The sequence below is a fragment of the Bactrocera neohumeralis genome, chromosome 4, assembly GCF_024586455.1.
Source record: "Bactrocera neohumeralis isolate Rockhampton chromosome 4, APGP_CSIRO_Bneo_wtdbg2-racon-allhic-juicebox.fasta_v2, whole genome shotgun sequence".
Lineage (NCBI taxonomy): Eukaryota > Metazoa > Arthropoda > Insecta > Diptera > Tephritidae > Bactrocera > Bactrocera neohumeralis.
Genome location: NC_065921.1, coordinates 51,862,350 through 51,884,816, shown reverse-complemented (window position 1 = coordinate 51,884,816; position 22,467 = coordinate 51,862,350). Strand labels below are relative to the sequence as shown.

Here is a 22,467-nt window from a genome sequence, read left to right as displayed (position 1 = left end):
TATTAAAATAAATGAATATATGAAAATATGACAGTTTATGCATTTTTTATTAAACGTTCTCAAACACTGCGTACTCGCTATTTTACGTTGTTCACTCGCTGACGGTTGCTTTTTGACTGTGCCCTTTTGGTTGCTTCATTTTTTCTGACACTTGTTGGGCAACAGAGTTGCCATCGCTTACAGTCGGCTTTCCTGACCCAATGTGGTGCCCTCTCCCATGGTGCTCTCATCTTTGTCGTCTGGATCATCCGGTGGTAACATGCACCAAGTTTTAAGTTGATCTGATGCAAATACGGCTTTTTATTGACGTTGTGTTCGTTCGGCATGAGGTAAATCTTCAATTACATAACGATCATTTGGCTTGACTTTGGTGATGATGAACGGTCCTCTGAATCGTGGTTCTAATTTACGTGATGAACCGGAGCTTATTAGTTCGTTTGTAGTCACCTTCGTTGTACGTCTTCGGTTGATTATGCCTTGCGTCGTATAGCTTCTTGGCTTGTGCTCTTACGTCGTTAATTCGTTGAGCGGTGTCGATTCGTAGTTGTTGTAGGTCGGAGACGTTTATCAGGTCACCATCATCGTCTTGAAGTGCCTGGATAAGTTGATTCTGCAGGGTGTCTCGTGGCACGTACCCATAAAGTAGTCGGAATGGTGTACAACCTGTGGTTTTATTCGGGATGGTATTAATGCTCCATTGTATTTGACGTAATTTGCCGTCTCATCGTCTTTCGTCATCAGCAAAAGGTAATAGCATGGATAAGATGACGCGGTTAGCTCGTTCAGCGTGTCCGTTAGCGCGTGGCGTCCGCACTGCGTTGAGAATATGTTTGACGTTGTTTTCATTGCAAAACTTTTGGAACACTTTTGGAGTGAAGGCCGTTCCTCGGTCGGATATGATACGTTCAGGCATTCCCAGATAGCTCGTGATCTCTAGCAATACCGGGATTACATGGTTTGTTGCGGTACTCTTGACTGCTCGTAGAATTGTGAATTTGGTAAATGAATCTACAATTACCAATACATGCTCGTTACGTTGGAAGATGGAGTCGTGTGTAGAAGTACACGCAAGTGAGAAAAGTTCTCTGATCGCCACTCACTTGGGAGTGGCCAGAAACGATTCTTTTACACATGGCTCAAGCAGCTCAAAACTTCCGGTCTTTGAGCAAGTATCCTCTGGGTAGCCTAAGAACACCCGTTCGAAGGCGAGCTAATGTGAGAAGGCGAAACATCCCCTGCATAGGGTTGTGCGCTGGGTTTGGGACCCGCCACGTAAAAAACACCCCCAATGAAAAGGAACATCAAGCCTCGGAAGAGAAACCCCCCCTTTAATGACGACCATGGCAAACGAAATAAGGACTATGAAATAAGGGCATGCACCTGGAATGTCCGGACCCTTAATTGGGAAGGTGCCGCTGCCCAGCTGGTTCATGTCCCCGCAAAAATAAAGGCTGACATCACCGCCGTCCAAGAAATGCGATGGACGGGACAAGGGCGGAGACGAGTAGGTCCTTGTGACATTTACTACAGTGGCCATATAAAGGAGCGCAAGTTTGGTGTTGGATTCGTGGTGGGTGAGAGACTTCGTCGCCGAGTACTATCATTCACTCCGGTGAATAAACGTCTAGCCACAATCCGCATCAAAGCGAGGTTCTTCAACATATCGCTGATTTGCGCCCACCCCCCGACGGAAGAGAGCGCGCTTATGAGAGCTGCCCCCGCCACAATGTCAAAATCGTGCTTGGCCATTTTAACGCCAGGGTGGGCAAAGAAGGTATATTTGGCACTACGGTCGGTAAATTCAGCCTCCACGACGAAACATCCCCAAATGGGTTGAGGCTGATTGCCTTTGCCGGGGCCCGAAATATGGTTATCTGTGGTACTAGATTCCAGCACAAGAAGATACATCAAGCTACCTGGCAGTCTCCACAAACATAAGGAAGGTTCGACATCGAGAAGCTGCAATCACAACAGACAGCCGAACGATTTTCTACTCGGTTTGCATTCCTGCTCTCTGAGAGCACTCGTCAACAACTCGGTATAAGGGAACTGTGGGACGGCATTTCAAACTCCTTACGTACAGCTGCAACCGAAACCATTGGTTTTCGGAAAGTGCAAAAGAACAGCTGGTACGACGAGGAGTGCCGTGTCGCAGCGGAGAGAAAACAGGCTGCCTACCTCGCAACGTTACGATAGACCACTACACGTGCGGGATGGAATAGATACCGAGAGTTGAAGAGGGAAGCGAGACGCATCTGCAGACAGAAGAAGAAAGAGGCCGAAATGCGTGAGTATGAAGAGCTTGATAAGTTGGCCGACAGGGGTAATGCTCGAAAATTCTACGAAAAAATGCGGCGGCTTACAGAAGGTTTCAAGATGGGAGCTTACTTTTGTAGAACCCCCGAAGGTGATCTAGTAACCGATGCCCAGAGCATACTTAAATTATGGAGGGAACACTTCTCCACCCTGCTGAATGGCAGTGAACGCACAACACCAGGAGAAGAAGAACCCGATTCCCCAATCGATGACGATGGAGCAGACGTTCCATTGCCCGACCATGAATAAGTTCGAATAGCAATTGCCTGCCTGAAGAACAACAAAGCGGCAGGGGCCGACGGATTGCCGGCCGAGCTATTCAAACACGGCGGCGAAGAACTGATAAGGAGCATGCATCAGCTTCTTTGTAAAATATGGTCGGACGAAAGCATGTCCAACGATTGGAATTTAAGTGTGCTATGCCCAATCCATAAAAAAGGAGACCCCACAATCTGCGCCAACTACCGTGGGATTAGCCTCCTCAACATCGCATATAAGGTTCTATTGAGCGTATTGTGTGAAAGATTAAAGCCCACCGTCAACAAACTAATTGGACCTTATCAGTGTGGCTTTAGACCTGGCAAATCAACAACCGACCAGATATTCACCATGCGCCAAATCTTGGAAAAGACCCGTGAAAGGAGAATCGACACACACCACCTTTTTGTCGATTTCAAAGCTGCTTTCGACAGCACGAAAAGGAGCTGCCTTTATGCCGCGATGTCTGCATTTGGTATCCCCGCGAAACTAATACGGCTGTGTAAACTGACGTTGAACAACACAAAAAGCTCCGTCAGGATCGGGAAGGACCTCTCCGAGCCGTTCGATACCAAACGAGGTTTCAGACAAGGCGACTCCCTATCGTGCGACTTCTTCAACCTGCTTCTGGAGAAAATAGTTCGAGCTGCAGAACAAAATAGTGAAGGTACCATCTTCTATAAGAGTGTACAACTGCTGGCGTATGCCGATGATATTGATATCATCGCCCTCAACACCCGCGCCGTTAGTTCTGCTTTCTCCAAGCTGGACAAGGAAGCACAGAAAATGGGTCTGGCAGTGAACGAGGGCAAGACGAACAATCTCCTGCTATCAAACAAACAGTCGTCGCACTCGCGACTTGGCTCTCACGTCACTGTTGACCGTCATAACTTTGAAGTTGTAGATAATTTCGTCTATCTTGGAACCAGCGTAAATACCACCAACAATGTCAGCCTGGAAATCCAACGCAGGATTGCTCTTGCCAACAGGTGCTACTTCGGACTGAGTAGGCAATTGAAAAGTAAAGTCCTCTCTCGACGAACAAAAACCAAACTCTATAAGTCAGTCATAATTCCCGTCCTGCTATATGGTGCAGAGGCCTGGACGATGACAGCAACCGATGAGTCGACGCTACGAGTTTTCGAGAGAAAGGTTCTGCGAAAGATTTATGGTCCTTTGCGCATTGGCCACGGCGAATATCGCATTCGACGGAACGATGAGCTGTGCCTGATATACGACGACATTGACATAGTTCAGCGAATTAAAAGACAGCGGCTATGAAAACACTCCAGCTCTGAAAGTATTCGACGCAGTACCCGCCGAGGGAAGCAGAGGAAGAGGAAGACCTCCAGTCCGTTGGAAGGACCAAGTGGAGAAGGACCAGGCTTCGCTTGGAATATCCAATTGGCGCCACGTAGCGAAAAGAAGAAACGACTGGCGCTCTGTTGTTAACTCGGCTATAATCGCGTAAGCGGTGTCAGCGCCAATTAAGAAGCCCGTTACGTTTTGAACTTTTTGGGAACGGACTCAAATGATCAATGTGTATTGTCGTAAATGGTATTGGTTTAACGTTGTCGTAGAGATATCGACCCTCACGTCGTCCGCCAGGGGTTTTATTTAAAGCACAACCCACACATAAGTTGATGTAGCTCTCTACGTAATTGCGCATTCGAGGAAACCAGATGAGATTGAGAATTCGTTTTAATGTTTTGTCAACGCCCATATGACCTGCCTTATCGTGGAGTATTTGGAACCTTAACTGCTTCGAAACAACTCATAGTAGTCTGTTGTCGTATTTTCGATATAAGCGTCCCAGTTCAACAACGTAGACGGGATATTCTGGTTTCACCTCGTTCTGTATTTCGTTAACGATGTTTCTTATTTTCTCGTCTTGTAGCTGAACACTAAACAACCAATCTGCCTTGTCGATAATTATATTGAAGATTTTGAGAACAGTGTTTTGAGAACGATGTTGAATTTCATTGTCGAATTCTTGGATTCTCAACCACCATCGCGCAATACATGGTATGAGCTCTCGTTTCTCCATCGTTGTTCGTAAAGCGTTGCAATCGGTGATAACTTTAATCTTCTTTCCGTATACGTAGTATTTGAATCTTTCCAATGATTCCACAATCGCTAATGCTTCGAGTTCATAGCTATGGAAACGTTTTTCGTTGTCTGTAGTAGAGCGACTAAAGTATGAGATCGGATGCAGTTGTCCATTCTCGACTTGCAACAAAACGCTTCCAATGCCGATAGAGCCTGCGTCTGTATGTAGTTCGTGTTCGGCTTCGATGCGGTAGTTGACCATGTTGGGTTTCGATGATAATGCGGTTTTGAGTTCGTTGAATGCTGACTCTTGCTGTTGTCCCCATGCGAATGCGGTGCGTTGCAATTGTAGCTTTTCAATTGTGCTTTAAATTCATCATTTTGTTTCGTTGACTCAGCATATTATTGTTGTCTCGCTTGCTTGGTTGATATACTTGTTGCTGAAATGCTTTGTTGGAGTTCTCTATGTTTTAGTCCAGCTCTTGCATAGCGTATAATGGCTGCCTCACTCAGTTTGTAACGTATACCTAGTGCCGCCACTCGAAAACAATATTCTTTTATGATTTCTTTTGGCTTCCTCGTTGCATTGGCCATCACGAAATGAATTACCGCCTCGTCTCGGTCTGAACCAAATTCGTGTCGTAACGCATTAGCAAAATTTTCCAAAGTTGTGTGTAATGTGGGTGATGCATCCAACATACGTGCAGCTCCTCTTAGTCGTTTATAAATAGCCAACAATAAACATTTCTCGTCCCATCTAAGTATATGCTTCAACTACTCGATCGACTCTGTCAAATTGCTCTACCGTAATGCTTGCGTCATTCGTTGGATCAAATAACGGCAGGGTATTTGCAATTTCTTTTACTGACGCGTGACGCATATTCCCGTTCGTTGAAATATCCCTGTTCGCAGAAATAATTCCGTTGCTTTGAATGCGTGTTGTAACGTTGTTGTTAGGTGCCACCGTGCTGTCGTCGTTCGTTGAAATAGCGTCAGTGGTAGCTGCGTTTTGTACCGTTTGTACCTCTTGCGTGATGGCTGTACCAGTGCCGTAATTTTGTTATTGTAGTAGCTGTACCATCATTCATATATAAAATATAGAACTTTATTAAAATATATGAAAATATGACAGTTTATGCATTTTTTATAAAACGTTCTCAAACACTGCGTACTCGCTATTTTACGTTGTTCACTCGCCGATGGTTGTTTTTTGACTGTTTTGGTTGCTGCCACTTGCTTCATTTTATCTGACATTTGTATTGCTTTTTCATTAGTATTTAATGAATTCAATAAATTTGGTTACATTTTTTTTTTGTTTTAGAATAAAAAACAATGAAATACAAGTTTCAGTTTTATTTCTTTTAACAAAAAGGAAAAATATATAAAAAAAATAATGCAAGTAAGTAATGTATTTCGAAAGCCGAATCAGTCATCTATTTTGTTCAACATAACGCCTGCTTTCGTCATTATAGTATTGTGCAATACAACGCAAGTACTAACAAGCAAAGCGGAAGTTTCGTGGGAACAATGTAGAACTCAGTGCTTCAACAAACATCTGAAGCGAAATTGTATACATTTTTTGTGTATGTTAATAATCTCTTTAAGGTCCCGTTTCAAGTGAATCGCAAAGCTATATTTTTGTTAAAAGCTGGAGGGTCCCCCGTAGGTGGTGAAGCGCAGCTTGAATATTTTTTAATTATAGGGTATACAACCCCGGTTTTATATAAAATTATTTAAATGTTAAATAAAGGTATGCATATAAATCTTGAGATAATGTTATTTTCTTAAACTAAGTCTTACATTAACTGAGTTTAATGAGGCGGCTGACGTTCCTAGACGCTCAGTGTATGTTGTTCACTTAATTTGTTCCAAAGAATTGATTTTTATAACGATAATCTTCGATGTGTGCAATTTTACGCACTTGATAAAAAGTTCCAAAAATAGTCAAAAAGTACAATTGAGCTGATGAAGTTGAAAGCAATTGTTTTATAGACGGCATTTGCATTTCATAAAATGTTTTAAAATTGCTCGGTGCCGAAATACAAGTAGTTATGTTTTGTTGATGTAAAAAGTCTTATTCTTCGAGAACACTTTAAGACTTAAACACGTAGAAAATTTGGTACGTGCCACTGGAAAATTTTAAATAATAATTATTTGTGCCTTGCAAAAAAGATGCTTTCGCGGTCATCGCCAGATGTTAAAAGGTTCGATGTAAAGCTTATGCATTAATGTAACTGTTACTATGTGTTTTCTGTTCCTTTTGGCTTTTTGACAGGCGGAATGAGCAGTGAGGACAATGATGCTCTAAAGAGGCGAATAGCTCCATCAATTCCCACTGGAGTCCAATCGACAGTCATTCTAGTTGACTCCACATAAGGAACCAGCTCTCAAGCGTGGAAAGACGAAAAAGTCGGCTGGAAAGGTTATGACATCAGTCTTTTGGGATGCACGTCAAAGATTGGTTACTGAGCCAGTTATAATCTATTTCACTGCGTATTTGGTTGCAGTTATTTTCTAATATTCCAAATACTTAGCAATTGTATTAATTTTGAGGAAGAATCTGTTAAAAATGGTACGCGTACATTCAAATGATTCTTACAAACATTCTTACAATACATTTTGAACAAATGCTTATGATTTGAAATATAATTTTTGTATTTATGAGTTGTATTAAATTTTGACATAAAGAGATAAGATGTATCCTATGTCCTTACCCTGGTTCTAAGCTACCTCCTCACCAATTTTCCAAAATACAAAAACTGATACAAAGTTGAAGAATGAAAATGGAGAGTGAAACTGCTGGAACGTGCTTGCTGTCCGGATGATGCGCCAAGAAGAAGGAAAAATGCCGGTTCGTTAAGCTGACAGCTTATCCAGTTTTTGGGTTGCCATATCTATGCTTTTTGCAGAGTTGCATTTGGGGTTGCCACATCACTCCCCCCCCATAGGGAAGACGGAAGCGTACTCGACGACCAGATTTTGTTTGGTGCTCTTTGTGTTGAACTGTTTGATTCGACGGGGTTTGGTAATCTTCGGCGACGAAAGCTGCTTTTAACCGGTCGATGGTAAGGTTTACGTCCTTCCCTCGGATTTTGACTTTGAAAAATTTGTCGCCGCGGTCGACTACGGGAAATGGTCCCTCGTATGGTGGTTGAAGAGGTGGACGAATTGAGTCGTTTCGCACGAAGACTGATGGTGTTGAGTATAAGTTCTTTTCTACGAATGGTACGTGCGCTGAGTTGTTTGTAGTTGGTGACTGCATGCGTATGCGTAAATTTTCGACGAATTCACCTTCGTTAGCATTGTGCGTATGTTTTTCGGCAAAGAACTGGCCAGGTAATCGAAGTGTATTTCCAAAAACCATCTCTGCGGGTGTCCCCTTTAAATCATCTCTCCATGAGGAACGAAAACCTAGAAGGATGAGTGGGAAAACTTTGACCCAGTTGTCTGTCATGTAGCCTTTTATCGCTGCTTTTAATGGTAAGTGGTACGTAGGTGCTTGATGCCTAAAAGTCTGGAAAGTTCTCGGAATAGTGTAAATTCAAATTGTCTGCCTTGGTACGTTGTTACTCTACTCGGTACTCCAAATCTTGCGATCCAGTGCGTGTAGAAATTGAAAGCAATGGTCTCCGTCGTCATGTCTTCGAGCGGGAGTGCCTCTAACTATCGGGAATAACGATCGACTATTGTCAAACAGTATCGATAACCTTTGCAAGGTGGTAGTGGTCCGACGATATCCATATTTATGTGGTCAAATCGTTGCTCTGGTAACGTGAATGTCGACAACGGTGCTCTGTTGTGGCGCTGCACTTTAGCTCTTTGTCACGGGATGCACTGCCTGGACCATAAGCGGCAATCTTTTCGGAGACTCGGCCACACAAATTTTTCTGCCATCAATTTAGTTGTTTTAGCGACGCCGGTGTGTGCCATGTTATGTATGGAGTCGAAAGCTGTTCTGCGAAACGAAGGAGTTAAGTACGGTCGGAATTGGCTGGTGCTTACGTCACAGAAGATGTCTACAGCGGTGCCTGGAATCGTGAAAGGTTTGATTGATAGGCTGGTATACGAGTTTTGTAAGTTTTTGAGCTCTGGGTCAGACTTTTGACTCTCCGCAAGTTTTGCGAAGTCGATAGTTCTTGGAGTATGAATGGCGTCAATACGTGACATTGCATCAGCTACTACGTTTTCTCTTCCGGGGATGTACCGAATGTCTGTTGTGAATTGTGCGATAAATTCCGAATGACAATGCTTTATGACGCGGAGATGCCTTTTCAAGCTTTTGCTGGAACACGTACTGCAATGGCTTGTGGTCGGTGAGGATGAAAAATTCTATTCCTTCTAGCCTCTATGTTGAAAATATTTGACTGCTTTGTATGCCGCTAAAAGTTCACGATCGTAAGTGCTGTATCTTGTTTGTGTTTCAGTAAGGCGTTCGGAATAAAAACCTAGTGGCTGCCACTGGTCGTTGTCGAGTTGTTGTAGTACAGCTCCTACCGCAGCTCCAGATGCCTCAACCGTCAAACTGAGTTGCGCCCTGTGTTTTGGGTAAGCGAGTAAAGTTGCTTTGCGTAAGTCGTTTTTACATTGTTGAAATGCCTCCTCTGCTTCAACTGTCCAATCAACTGGTGATGTGTCGTTTTTGTTGTTTCCTTTTATGAGGTTGAATAATGTCATTTGCCTTTCTGCGGCGCAAGGCAAGAATCTGCGAAAAAAGTTTACCATACCGAGAAAGCGTCGCAAATCACATACTCTCGAAGGTAGGTTGAAATTTTGAATTGCCCGTACTCGTTCTTCTGGGAGTGAAATTCCACTGCTGTTTATTTTGAAACCTAAAAATTCAACTTGCGGCTGACCAAGTGGGCATTTCGAACGGTTGATAACAAGGCCGTACTCGCGTAGCTTTTTAAATACTAACTGTAGATGATGACGATGTTGATTCATATCCTTCGGTGATATCAAAATATCATCGAGGTATGGCCAGGCGAAGTCGTATTCATGGAAGATGTGATCCATGAATCTTTGGAACGTTTGACTGGTATTCCTCAAACCAAAGCACATGAACGGAAATTCAAACATGCCGAATGGCGTTGTAATTGCAGTCGTTGTCGTTGGGCTCCACAGGAATCTGGTGGTAGGCCCGACGCAGATCAAGTGTGGAAAAAATTTTGCAACCATGCAGGGAATGAGTGAAATCGTGCAAGTGTGGCAGGGCTCGGTGACGACGTTTAGTCGCCTGAAATCCCCACAATACCTCCACTCGCCGTTTTTCTTCTTTGTCATGTGCAGCGGGCTTGCCCATGGGCTGCGCGATGGACGACAGATGCCAGAATTTTCCTCTTGATGCAACGGCACAACAACAAACACACGCAGAAAATTATTTGCAATGGCTGTAAAATATGTCAGACCAAAACTTATGTTTATTTTCGTGCCGTCATATATCACTAGATTCTGCAATGGGTGCTTCTTGGCCTTGCATATTTCGGTATAGGATTTTTGCATTTTGTGTCATCGTGCAATCTTGCAAGAGCAAGAGAATGTCGCTATTGATAGTTGTCAGTGAAAACTCATCGAAAACACACATTGTCGGTCCGAACGACTTAGATTCCACAACATGCAAATGTGTTTTCAAATTGTTTTCAATGTCGGTCCGAACATAGTATAAGATATATAATTGAAATTCAGGTATGGTACTTCTCTGACAATGAACAGGGTTTTTTAAAGCAATGTTTTACTCATAACAGTGTTTTACTCATAACAGTGTATACATTTGAGCGAAAACTTGACTTACCCCCATATAACTAATATCAGGATTTTCGAACAGCCGGCTGACTTTACTCCATGTGATTAGTTAGTATGTGACATGTTAATAGTATAGGGGTATTCTCTTGCTCTTGCAAAACCCTTGCACGGTGCACGAATTGCGGAATTTTCTAATTTGTGCAACGGCGCAACAACAAACACATGCAGAAAATTATTTACAATGGCTGTAAAATATGTCAGACTAAAACTCATGTTTATTTTCGTGCAATGACACCTAAAAATATAATTGCCACCCTGTTTTAGCTGTCATTATACTTCTTCTTCTTTATTGGCGTAGAGACCGCTTATGCGATTTTATCCGAGTTAATAACAGCGCGCCAGTCGTTTCTTCTTTTCGCTACGTGGCGCCAATGGTATATTCCAAGCGAAGCCAGGTCCTTCCAACGGAGTGGAGGTCTTCCTCTTCCTCTGCTTCCCCCGGCGGGTACTGCGTCGAATACTTTCAGAGCTGGAGTATTTTCGTCCACCCGGACAACATGACCTAGCCAGCGTAGCTGTCTTTTAATTCGCTGAACTATGTCAATGTCGTCGTATATCTCGTACAGCTCATCGTTCCATCGAATGCGATATTTGTCATGGCCAATGCGCAAAAGACCATAAATCTTTCGCAGAACTTTTCTCTCGAAAACTCGCAACATCGACTCATCAGATGCTGTCATCGTCCAGGCCTCTGCACCATATAGCAGGACGGGAATTATGAGTGACTTATAGAATTCGGTTTTTGTTCGACAAGAGAGGACTTTGCTTCTCAATTGCCTACTCAGTCCGAAGTAGCACCTGTTGGCAATAGTTATCCTGCGTTGAATTTCTAGGCTGACATTGTTGGTGGTGTTTACGCTGGTTCCAAGATGACGAAATTATCTACGACTTCAAAGTTATAACTGTCAATAATGACGTGAGAGCCAAGTCGTGAGTACGACGACTGTTTGTTTGATGGAAGGAGATATTTCGTCTTGCCCTCGTTCACTGCCAGACCCATTTGCTTTGCTTCGCTTTGTCTGAAACCTCGTTTGGTATCGAACGGCTCGGAGAGGTCCTTCCCGATCCTGACGGAGCTTATCGTGTTGCTCAACGTCGGTTTACACAGCCGTATTAGTTTTGCGGGGATACCAAATTCAGACATCGCGGCATAAAGTCAGCTCCTTTTCGTGCTGTCGAAAGCAGCTTTGAAATCGACGAAGAGGTGGTGTGTGTCGATTCTCCTCTCACGGGTCTTTTCCAAGATACGGCGTATGGTGAATATCTGGTCGGTTGTTGATTTGCCAGGTCTAAAGCCAGACTGATAAGGTCCAATCAGTTTGTTGACGGTGGGCTGTAATCTTTCACACAATACGCTCGATGGAGCCTTATACGCGATATTGAGGAGGCTTATCCCACGGTAGTTGGCGAAGATTTTGGGGTCTCCCATTTTATGAATTGGGCATAGCACACTTAAATTCCAATCTTTGGGCATGCTTTCGTCCGACCATATTTTACAAAGAAGCTGATGCATGCTCCTTATCAGTTCTTCGCCGCCGTGTTTGAATAGCTCGGCCGGCAATCCATCAGCCCCCGCCGCTTTGTTGTTCTTCAGGCGGGTAATTGCTATTCGAACTTCTTCATGGTCGGGCAATGGAACGTCTGCTCCATCGTCATCGATTGGGAGATCGGGTTCTCTTCTGGCGTTGTGCGTTCACTGCCATTCAGCAGACTGGAGAAGTGTTCCCTCCATAATTTAAGTATGCTCTGGGCATCGGTGATTAGATCACCTTTAGGGGTTCTACAAGAGTATGCTCCGGTCTTGAAACCTTCTGTAAGCCGCCGCATTTTTTCATAGAATTTTTGAGCATAGCTTTCATTATACATAAAGACATATTACACCGTTAAATTGTTGAGGAAGGTAAGTTTTAAATAGATTTCATAATTTCTAATTAAACTATAAAAATTTGTTACAGTTTGTTTTGTTAAGAATGAATGCAGAAGGTGCATCAAATCACAATAGTCATGCAAAATAGTCATTTACAGTAATATACAAGTATATATCATATAATTCAAGTATATCACTAGATTCTGCAACGGGTGCTCTCGTGCCATTGCTTATTTCGGAATAGGATTTTTGCCTTTTGTGTCATCGTGCAATCTTGCAAGAGCATGAGAATCCCCTTCATGTGGTATTGGGAAAAAATAGACAAAATCTGGTCGATACTACCCCAACTGCCATATACTACATGTAATGGTTTTCGTTTCTAACAAACATTATGTGTCTGTCAGTATAGGAGTTATACATATATTGTATATGTATAGAAGTATGTATCAGGTTGGCTTTGATTCTTGTAACATTCAAGAGTATAATTTTTTCGGTTACACCCGAACTTAGCCCTTCCTTAATTGTTATATATATATGTATGTAAATATGGTTGGAATAATGTTGAAACTTCGCCAAATGTGAAGATTAATTGAAATGGCGGCAATTTTAAATCTTGCATTAATTTAGAAACACCCGGTATAATGTCTGTGCGAATAATCGCTTTTTATACTTCCATTGTATCTTATTTCATTCACAATTGTATTATAACTCTCTAATATTTTTTTAATAAAGTTGTGGTATACTGTACGTTATCAATTTAGGAAAGCTGATGTTTATAAAACACTTGTATTCCTAATTTCGAGATGTATAGTAAGTCTGGCGTCGTTCGCAATTTTTTTGTAGTCACAGAAGTCGATAGTTCTACGTTCCTTTTGTAATCTTTCTAGTCCTTGATCGGTACAAGTAGGCTCACATATTCGTAGATGTCCCCCGTCGCAGTTGTCCTGTACGGTAAAAGTTAAAGGTTAAATGTCCGTAAGTTTTTTAAATGCGATTTATGAATATTTCTGTTATCTTTAGTATTTATTGTGTCGGTATAGCCTTTATCGACAGTTTTCTTTTTAAAAATGGGTTTGGTTTTACCTTTAATTTGCTTGTTCTTTTTAAATATAGTATATTTCATTTCAGAAGTCAGAATTAAATATTTCCATAAAGTTTGTTAAATTTTGCGTTCTTCCATAAAAAACATTCGCTTCTTTTCGTAACTGAATGTATCGTGCTATTGTATCCGTCAACATCTTTGCATGTAGTCGTTTAAAATTTACAATAACTCTGTACTTATTTTCTCCCGATGGAACAATCCACAATGGGGAGTTAGAAGGACTCTTTGAAGGCCTTATCACACCATTATTTAGAAGTTTTGTTATCTGTTTTTCTACTTCGCCCCGAAAGTTGGCCGTGTAAGGATATGATTTTGTATTGATCGGTTCTTCATTTGTTGTTCTTATTTCTGCTTTCTGCTTGTGCCGATTCTCCCACTTATGGAGACTGCTTCGAGGAGTTCCGAATATTTTTTTATAATTTTTCCAAACTCATGTTCATAAAAGGTTTCCTAAATTTATTTGCGTAGAAATGTTTTGTTTATTGAGCAATTTTCCCTATTTATACCTGCTCCCAACTCCTTGGGGCATCATCACCTGTGAAGCCTTCAAAGGGCTTTAAATTAGGTAATATAAAGACATGTGACATTCCGCAGATACAAATTCCACGATGAGTAAATTATTCCCCCGGACACAAAGTCGATGATGCCTCCAAGAAGGCATACTGTGCCACTAACTATGAGCATGAAAGACGTCCATTTTTATTCGAACTTCACAAATACCTGACCTAGTGGGATCAGCCATTTGGCTACACGTAGCCACGTACAACTGATAATCCTGCTGATCTAGGTAGAAGAGAATGCAATCCGCTGCAACTTGCCACCACCCTCTGGCCCTCGATGGTTAACAGAATCTCCTGATTCTTAGCTACAACGCAATATAATTGCCCCAGAAATTTTAAAAATTTACTCCTTTCACACAACATTGGATGATACCGACATTCTTGAGTAATTTTCATCGTCCCCTGGCTTCATAGTAGTCGCCTACATGTCATAGATGACTTAAGATTAAAGTTAAAAGGTTCTTCTCAGAATACCCCCACACCAAGAACTACAAATGCAAAGGTCGTTCTAATCGCATCAACACAAATGCGCTATTACATAACATTACTAAGAAAACCAAAACCCATTGATAACAAGTAAGGAAGGGCTAAGTTCGGGTGTCGCCGAACATTTTATCCTCTCGCATGATAAAGTGATAATCGAGATTTCATTAACTGTCATTTACATATTTTTCAAATACCGTATTTGTGTAAAGTTTTATTCCGCTATCATCATTGGTTCCTAATGTACATATATATGTATTATACAGAGAAGGCATTAGATAGCATTCAAAATATAGTTATATTGGAAGAAGGCGTGGTTGTAAACCGATTTCACCCATATTTCGTACATGTCATCAGGGTGTTAAGATAATATTATGTACCGAATTTCATTGAAATCGGTCTAGTAGTTCCTGAGATATGGTTTTTGGTCCATAAGTGGGTGACGCCACGCCCATGTTCAATTTTTGAAAAAAGCCTGAATGCAGCTTCCTTCTGCTATTTCTTCCGTAAAATTTAGTGTTTCTGAAGTTTTTTGTTGGTCGGTTAACGCACTTTTAGTGATTTTCAACATAACCTTTGTAAGGGAGGTGGGCGTGGTTATTATCCGATTTCTTAAATTTTTGAACTGTATATGGAAATGCCTGAAGGAAACGACTCTATAGAGTTTGGTTGACATAGCTATAGTAGTTTCCGAGATATGTACAAAAAACTTTGTAGGGGGCGGGGCCACGCCCACTTTTCCAAAAAAATTACGTCCAAATATGTCCCTCCCTAATGCGATCCTTTGTGCCAAATTTCATTTTAATATCTCTATTTATGGCTTAGTTATGACACTTTATAGGTTTTCGGTTTTCGCCATTTTGTGGGCGTGGCAGTGGGCCGATTTTGCCCATCTTCGAACTTAACCTTCTTATGGAGCCAAGAAATAGGTGTACAAGTTTTCATCATGATATCTCAATTTTTACTCAAGCTACAGCTTGCACGGACGGACGGACAGACAGACATCCGGATTTCAACTCTACTCGTCACCCTGATCAGTTTGGTATATATAACCCTATATCTGACTCTTTTAGTTTTAGGACTTACAAACAAGCGTTATGTGAACAAAACTATAATACTCTCCTTAGCAACTTGAGTATAAAAATGAGTTCACATATAGTTCTTAACCTGCTCTTAGACACGAAAGGTCAGCTTCCTACGAATGGTAGGCTTGCTAATTCCAGCCTAACGTATAACGATCGCCACCTTCTAATTATACCAGAGACTCTAGACTTGCCACATTACTCAGTTATATATGTACATTTATTTATGCTTCACGCTGAACATCGCCAAATGCAGCATATAGTACGTCAAGAGTTCTATATTCCCCGTCTTAAGCCCCAAATAAAAAAATGCATTGGCATGTGCAAGATCTGCACTATGCATAAGCAAAAATTACGAACGAAGATCATGTCAGCAACTTATTATTCTCAGCAACGTTTTTTATTTTTATTGAAAAAATTCCAAATTTCAAATCACTATATTTAATCCTCTAATTGAGATAATCACACTTTGTCCCGGGAATTTTTAAAGTTTGAAATAATTAATAATAAATAAATTTCTGAATATGTGATGGTTATTTTTGAGAAACGAAAATTAATTGATGAAATTTTAGTTTGAATGAAAAAACGAAAATCCTATGTTAAATGAATAGGAAACTAAAAAAGCGACCCCTTAGAGTTGAGCTTCAGCGCCTGGCTTGAGGGAGAATTTTTTCTGTCGATCACTAACATTTAACATTGCCCATTCTGGCAATATCTGATCTAAATTCATGTTTGTTGGAATATTTGAATATTTCATTTCTTCAAATAAAAAAAAATAATAATAAAAACAAAAGAAAAACCTCACATCTATCTACACTAATATTATAAAAAGGAAAGATTTGTACCTATTTTTGTATGTTTGTAATGAATAGGCTCAAAAAGTACTGGGCCGATTTAAAAGATTCTTTCACCAATAGAATGCTACATTCTTCCAATTCGACATAGGCTACATTTCATTTTGAAAAAAAGTAGGGATCCTTGGTAAAATTTGAACAATGTAACCGAAGGTGTACAAAAATGAGTCTTAAAATGTCTTTCCTCGAATGCGCTGCCGAAACTATTAGCGATAGAACAAAATAATGTACAACAATATTAAAGAACATCATAGTGTCTACAAAAAACTCCCCGGTAGCATATGTCTAACTATTGTAGTTATGTCACTACAACAACTTTTTTCATTTTAAACATTAATGAAAATGCTGACCAAATTCAAACAATGCTATTTATCAACACTAATACTCGTATTATAAAGAGGAAAGATTTGTACCTATTTTTGTATGTTTGTAATGAATAGGCTCAAAAAGTACTGGGCCGATTTAAAAGATTCTTTCACCAATAGAATGCTACATTCTTCCAATTCGACATAGGCTACATTTCATTTTGAAACAAGTAAGGAAGGGCTAAGTTCGGGTGTCACCGAACATTTTATACTCTCGCATGGTAAAGTGATAATCGAGATTTCATAATACGTCATTTACATATTTTTCAAATACCAAATTTTTGTAAAGTTTTATTCCGCTATCATCATTGGTTCCTAATGTTTATACTCGTATTATACAGAGAAGGCATCAGATGGAATTCAAAATAGCGTTATATTGGAAGAAGGCGTGGTTGTGAACCGATTTCACCCATATTTCGTACATGTCATCAGGGTGTTAAGAAAATATTATATACCGAATTTCATTGAAATCGGTCTAGTAGATCCTGAGAGATGGTTCTTGGTCCATAAGTGGGCGGCGCCACGCCCATTTTCAATTTTTAAAAAAAGGGTGGGTGCAGCTTCCTTCTGCCACTTCTTCCGTAAAATTTAGTGTTTCTGACGTTTTTTGTTAGTCGGTTAACGCACTTTTAGTGATTTTGAACATAACCTTTGTATGGGAGGTGGGCGTGGTTATTATCCGATTTCTTCCATTTTTGAACTGTATATGGAAATGCCTGAAGAAAACGACTTTGTAGACTTTGGTTGACATAGCTATAGTAGTTTCCGAGATATGTACAAAAAACTTAGTAGGGACACTTTATAGTTATTTAGTTATGACACTTTATAGGATTTCGGTTTCTGCCATTTTGTGGGCGTGGCAGTGGGCCGATTTTGCCCATCTTCGAACTTATCCTTCTTATGGAGCCAAGGAATACGTGTACCAAGTTTCATCATGATATCTCAATTTTTACTCAAGTTACAGCTTGCACGGACGGACGGACGGACAGACGGACGGACGGACAGACGGACGGACGGACAGACAGACATCCGGATTTCGACTCTACTCGTCGCCCTGATCACTTTGGTATATATAACCCTATATCTGACTCTTTTAGTTTTAGGACTTACAAAACAACCGTTATGTGAACAAAACTAGTATAATACTCTCGTTAGCAACATTGTTGCGAGAGTATAAAAAAGTAGGGATCCTTGGTAAAATTTGAACAATGTGACCGAAGGTGTAGAAAAATGAGTCTTAAAATGTCTTTCCTCGAATGCGCTGCCGAAACTATTAGCGATAGAACAAAATAATGTATAACAATATTAAAGAACATCATAATGTCTACAAAAAACTCCGCGGTAGCATATGTCTAACTATTGTTGTTATGTCACTACAACAACTTTTCTCATTTTAAACATTAATGAAAATGCTAACCAAATTCAAACTATGCTATTTATGTGTTTATATTAATGTGTCTTTCAACTCAAAGAATACAGTACAGCAAGTGGAAACATCGCCAGCAACAAAATTAACATTGACGAGTTTTTTCTCAACTTTCGTCAGTGATCCGTTTACGAGAACGTTGCTCTATTTGGAAATACCTTGATATTATACATGGAATGCATTGTTGAAGAAATAGTTGCGGAGAAAGCAAGGCCAATCAGTAGATTGAAATCCAGATGTGTTCTCAACTAATGGATTAGGACGAATTTGCACAATCCACTCGAAAAACGACGACTGCTTCTACCTTCGGTTGCTATTGATTAATGTACGCGGTTCAACTTTATTTGAGTCATTGCTTACTGTGAATGGTACGGTGTGTGCAAGTTTTGGAGAAGTAAGCCAGCAATTACAATTGCTGGAACATGTTAATCATTGGAATGAAAATGAAGTTCGCACACTTTTCGCGATAATCATTTCGACATATCAGCCTTCAAATCCGCGTCAATTATGAGATACCAACAAAAAAGACATTGCCGAAGACATTTTACATGGCCTTCGCTAAAAATTGGAAATGGTAGAATTTCGGTTGATACTTCCGGTGGTTCGATATCAATTCCATCTTCCCTTTGTCAATTCACGAAAGATGAACTCATCACAAATGTTCGGACATTGACCAAATTATCGTAACTACGATTCCTTAAGTGCACGCGCAATGTTAGCTGCCAAAAATACCGATGTTGTTGGCTTAAACTGGAAGATTCAAAATCAATTTCCGGGAGACTTGCGCTCATACAAATCGATCGATCGTCTTGACAATGAAGATGGCGCCGTGAATTATCCAATGGTATTTCTAAATTCTTTGGACAGGCTTGGTATGCCACCGCATCATTTGCGTCTCAAAGTAGGATCGGTCGTTATTATGTTTCGCAATCATCATGCCACGAAACTGTGTAATGGAACCCGACTGATTGTGACGCACCTATCGAATACAAGGGGCAGAATGCTTGATTCTACGAATTCCTTTGAGTTCTAACGATTTCCCATTTCAGTTCAAACGTATTTCGTTTCCAGTGAAAACTGCATGTGAGATGACAATCATCTAAAGATAGTCGCATAGTGTGAGGTATAAATTTGGAAATGTTATGTTTTTCACACGGCTGTGGCGTGCTCACGAGTTGGAAAACCATCTTTTCTGTACACCGGAACAGAAACCAAAAAATGTTGTTTATCAAGCTGCGTTACATTGAAAAAAAAAGCAAAAAATAAATGATAAATTTAACTTTCTTTTCATTTCAAAACACATAATTTCACGCAGGACAACGGCTACGGGGTTGGGTTAGCTAGTATATGTATATAAAAGAAAGTTGTGTTAGTTACACCATTTATAACCGAATAACGGCTGAACCGATTTGGCTGAAAATTGGTGGGGAGATAGCTTAGAACCAGGGTAAGGACATAGGATACCTTTTTTCTCTTTATGTCAAAGTTTAATACACGTCATAAGTACAAAAATTATATTTCAAATCATATGCATTTGTTCAAAATTCATGTTTGTATTAATCATTTAAGAGTTTTCACAAAAATAATACAATTGCTAAATATTTGGAATAGAAGAAAAGACGGCAACAAAATACGCAGTGAAATAGATTATAACTGGCTCAGTATTCAGTCGTTGAGTATGTATTATACCACGCGCATCCCAAAAGACTGATGTCATAACCTTTCCAGCCGCCTTTTTTGTTTTTCCACGCCTGAGAACCGGTTCATCATGTGCAGTCCACTAAAATGACTGTCAATTGGACTCCAGTGGGAAATGATGGAGCTATATTTCTATCACTGGCGCAAAATTTCGGCTTTATTCCGATTAGAGAGCACTTAAACACTTCTCAGAATCAGTTATTCGTTGTTTTTGTTGGATTATGAACTTGCGAGACACCTACTTTGCTCATTTCGCCTGTTTTCAGCTCAGCAAATATCTTTTCAACGGTGGATTTCCCTGAGCCCAAATTCAACAGTATTTTCGGCAAAAAAGCAATGCTTTATTAACACACGAAATGCTTTATGATCCATTTTTTTTTTGTAAACTAACACAAGTTGCTTCCCAAAAATGCTATATCTCATTAACTAATACGAGTAGTTATAATTCAACTAATAGAAATCATATAGATGGTAGTAGTAGTAATATCTACGTATGTATCAGCCGTAGTGAAGCGGGGACGGGTCCTCTAATATGTATATAAATATTCTCACAATTCGACTTTCGAAATACACTACTTACTTGCATTATTTCTTTATTTTTTAGCCTTTTTGTTAAAAGAAAACAAATTAAAATTTGTATTCCATTTTTTTTATTCTAAAACAAAAAAAAAACCAAACTTCTTAAATTTAATAAATATTAATTTAAAAGTATTAGACATAAGTTATTATTATTTTAATCAAACTTTAGAAATTATTTTAGATTATTATTATAATATTTAATAATTCCGTTATGGAATTAGTTACGCCTAGAATGGCATGCATGATTTCAAGATGGTCCCGTCGCCTCTCCTCTTTAGCAGCATTCCTTTTGGATATATCAGCTATCAAAGTGCTGATGTTGAAGTTGAAGCACCCTTAAAAGAAAAAATGTAATAACAAATTGCAAAAAAAATTTATATATTTTGTAATTATATCATAATGAAATCTCACCTAGTTTTCCAAGCTAATTAATGGGTATGGTGTCGATGGACTGTTTGTTCGGGATTTGGAGTTGTTTCTGCGGGACTGCATAATTGCAGAGCACTATCCGTGGGTGATGAAAGTGTTGATTTTGCGCATTCAACGATCAAAATCTCAATTGGACATCTTTTATAACATCCACAGCAGCCGAACCAAATGTAGATAAAGCCTTTTCTTCAAATACGGTCATCGGCTTGGAGCTTGGACCTCCAAGTGTGAGCCTTTGACTAATTTTTAGACGCCTTGCGCGAGTGGGCAGTTCGCTTTTCCAAACGCTTAACGTCTACAAATTAACACGATATAATAAATAAACGAATATAATTGTATGTATCAACATAAACTAAAATGTTACCTCTTCCCATTGTGCAGCGTATTGGTTCTCTACAAGAATTTAGTTCATCTGCCAGCTGTTGCGATAACTCCTTCATCTGTTGAGGCCTTTTTGGGGTAATTTTTCCCTGTACCTATTTCTGGGTGTTCTTGGCAAAATGAAATATAAGCCTCCAACTGTTCGTGAGTAGCTCGATCGTGTTTTGGTTTACTATCAAAGAAAAGTTAAATTATAAATTTTGTTAATAATTAATTCATATGAGTGAAAGCTTACATTTTAACGAATAAATATAATTTGAATAGAAATCAGCTGTTTCTATTTACATTATTTTGTTCACCACACGTGTGGGGAAAAGCTTTGCGAACTGAAGCTTTTACTTTTATCAATATTGCTACAAAATACCAAAATATTTCTTACTTGACAAATATTTTAATTAAATTTCAATATTTTATTAATTTGTCAAGTGCACAGAATAGGGGTGTATATCTAAACAAACTATCATGCTAGTTAGTATAAATAGAAATAAGAACCATGTAATAAGTCAGTCTAAAAAGAATATTAATAAAGAACACGTACACACGGTGTAACAAAATAAAAATATTTCTTTTTTACTCATATCTCGAAAACGATATTTAACTGGGTGCTCAACCGGGATCGCAAAATAACTTGCTTTCCAACAACCAGTGAAAACAAAATCCACGGACTTGATGAAATACACTGTACTTCTAGACACAAAGTAAGCATACTTTGTCATCAAAAATTGGAACAACAACAAAAACAGCAAGTCACTGCAGTCCTCGAAATAAAGTGAGCACACAAACAAAGCTCGCACTTAGCAACTCTGAGGAAACACTAAAAACTGAAGCATATCAAAAACGGCACAATTCCGATTTCTTTGGCGCCGCGGTTTGAAGGTACCGTTGGAAAGAGGAAGTCCTCCGCTTAGTTCATACTATGTTCGGACCGACAACGAAAAACTGGTTTTCGCACGAAAACTTGTGTTTTCGTCTATGTAAAATCTGTCAAACGAAAACACAGTTTTCGCTGAAAACTACTTGAAAACTTAAATTCCACTCATTATAATCGGTGCCTGCTCTAGTTTAATCGATGTTTTTGGAAGACACATTTTGCCGGCCCTAAATTGTCACTTGATATTTGTTTACATTACATATTCAAAAACAGCTGTCGCTTGATATTCTCATATTAGGGGGATTCTTTTGCTCTTTCAAAACCTTGCACGGTGCAGAAATTGCAGAA

The 22,467-nt window shown here is 39.8% G+C and overlaps 1 long non-coding RNA gene across 1 annotated transcript; it reads right to left on the bottom strand.

Moving 5' to 3' along the window:
* Positions 1 to 20,509: 20,509 nt before the first annotated feature.
* Positions 20,510 to 21,581, bottom strand: LOC126754692 (uncharacterized). The gene is made up of 4 exons (XR_007666367.1): positions 21,484 to 21,581; positions 21,232 to 21,420; positions 20,850 to 21,162; positions 20,510 to 20,773 (listed from the first exon to the last, which is right to left on the bottom strand). It is a non-coding gene; the product is annotated as an uncharacterized LOC126754692 (long non-coding RNA).
* Between the last annotated feature and the right edge of the window lie 886 nt (positions 21,582 to 22,467).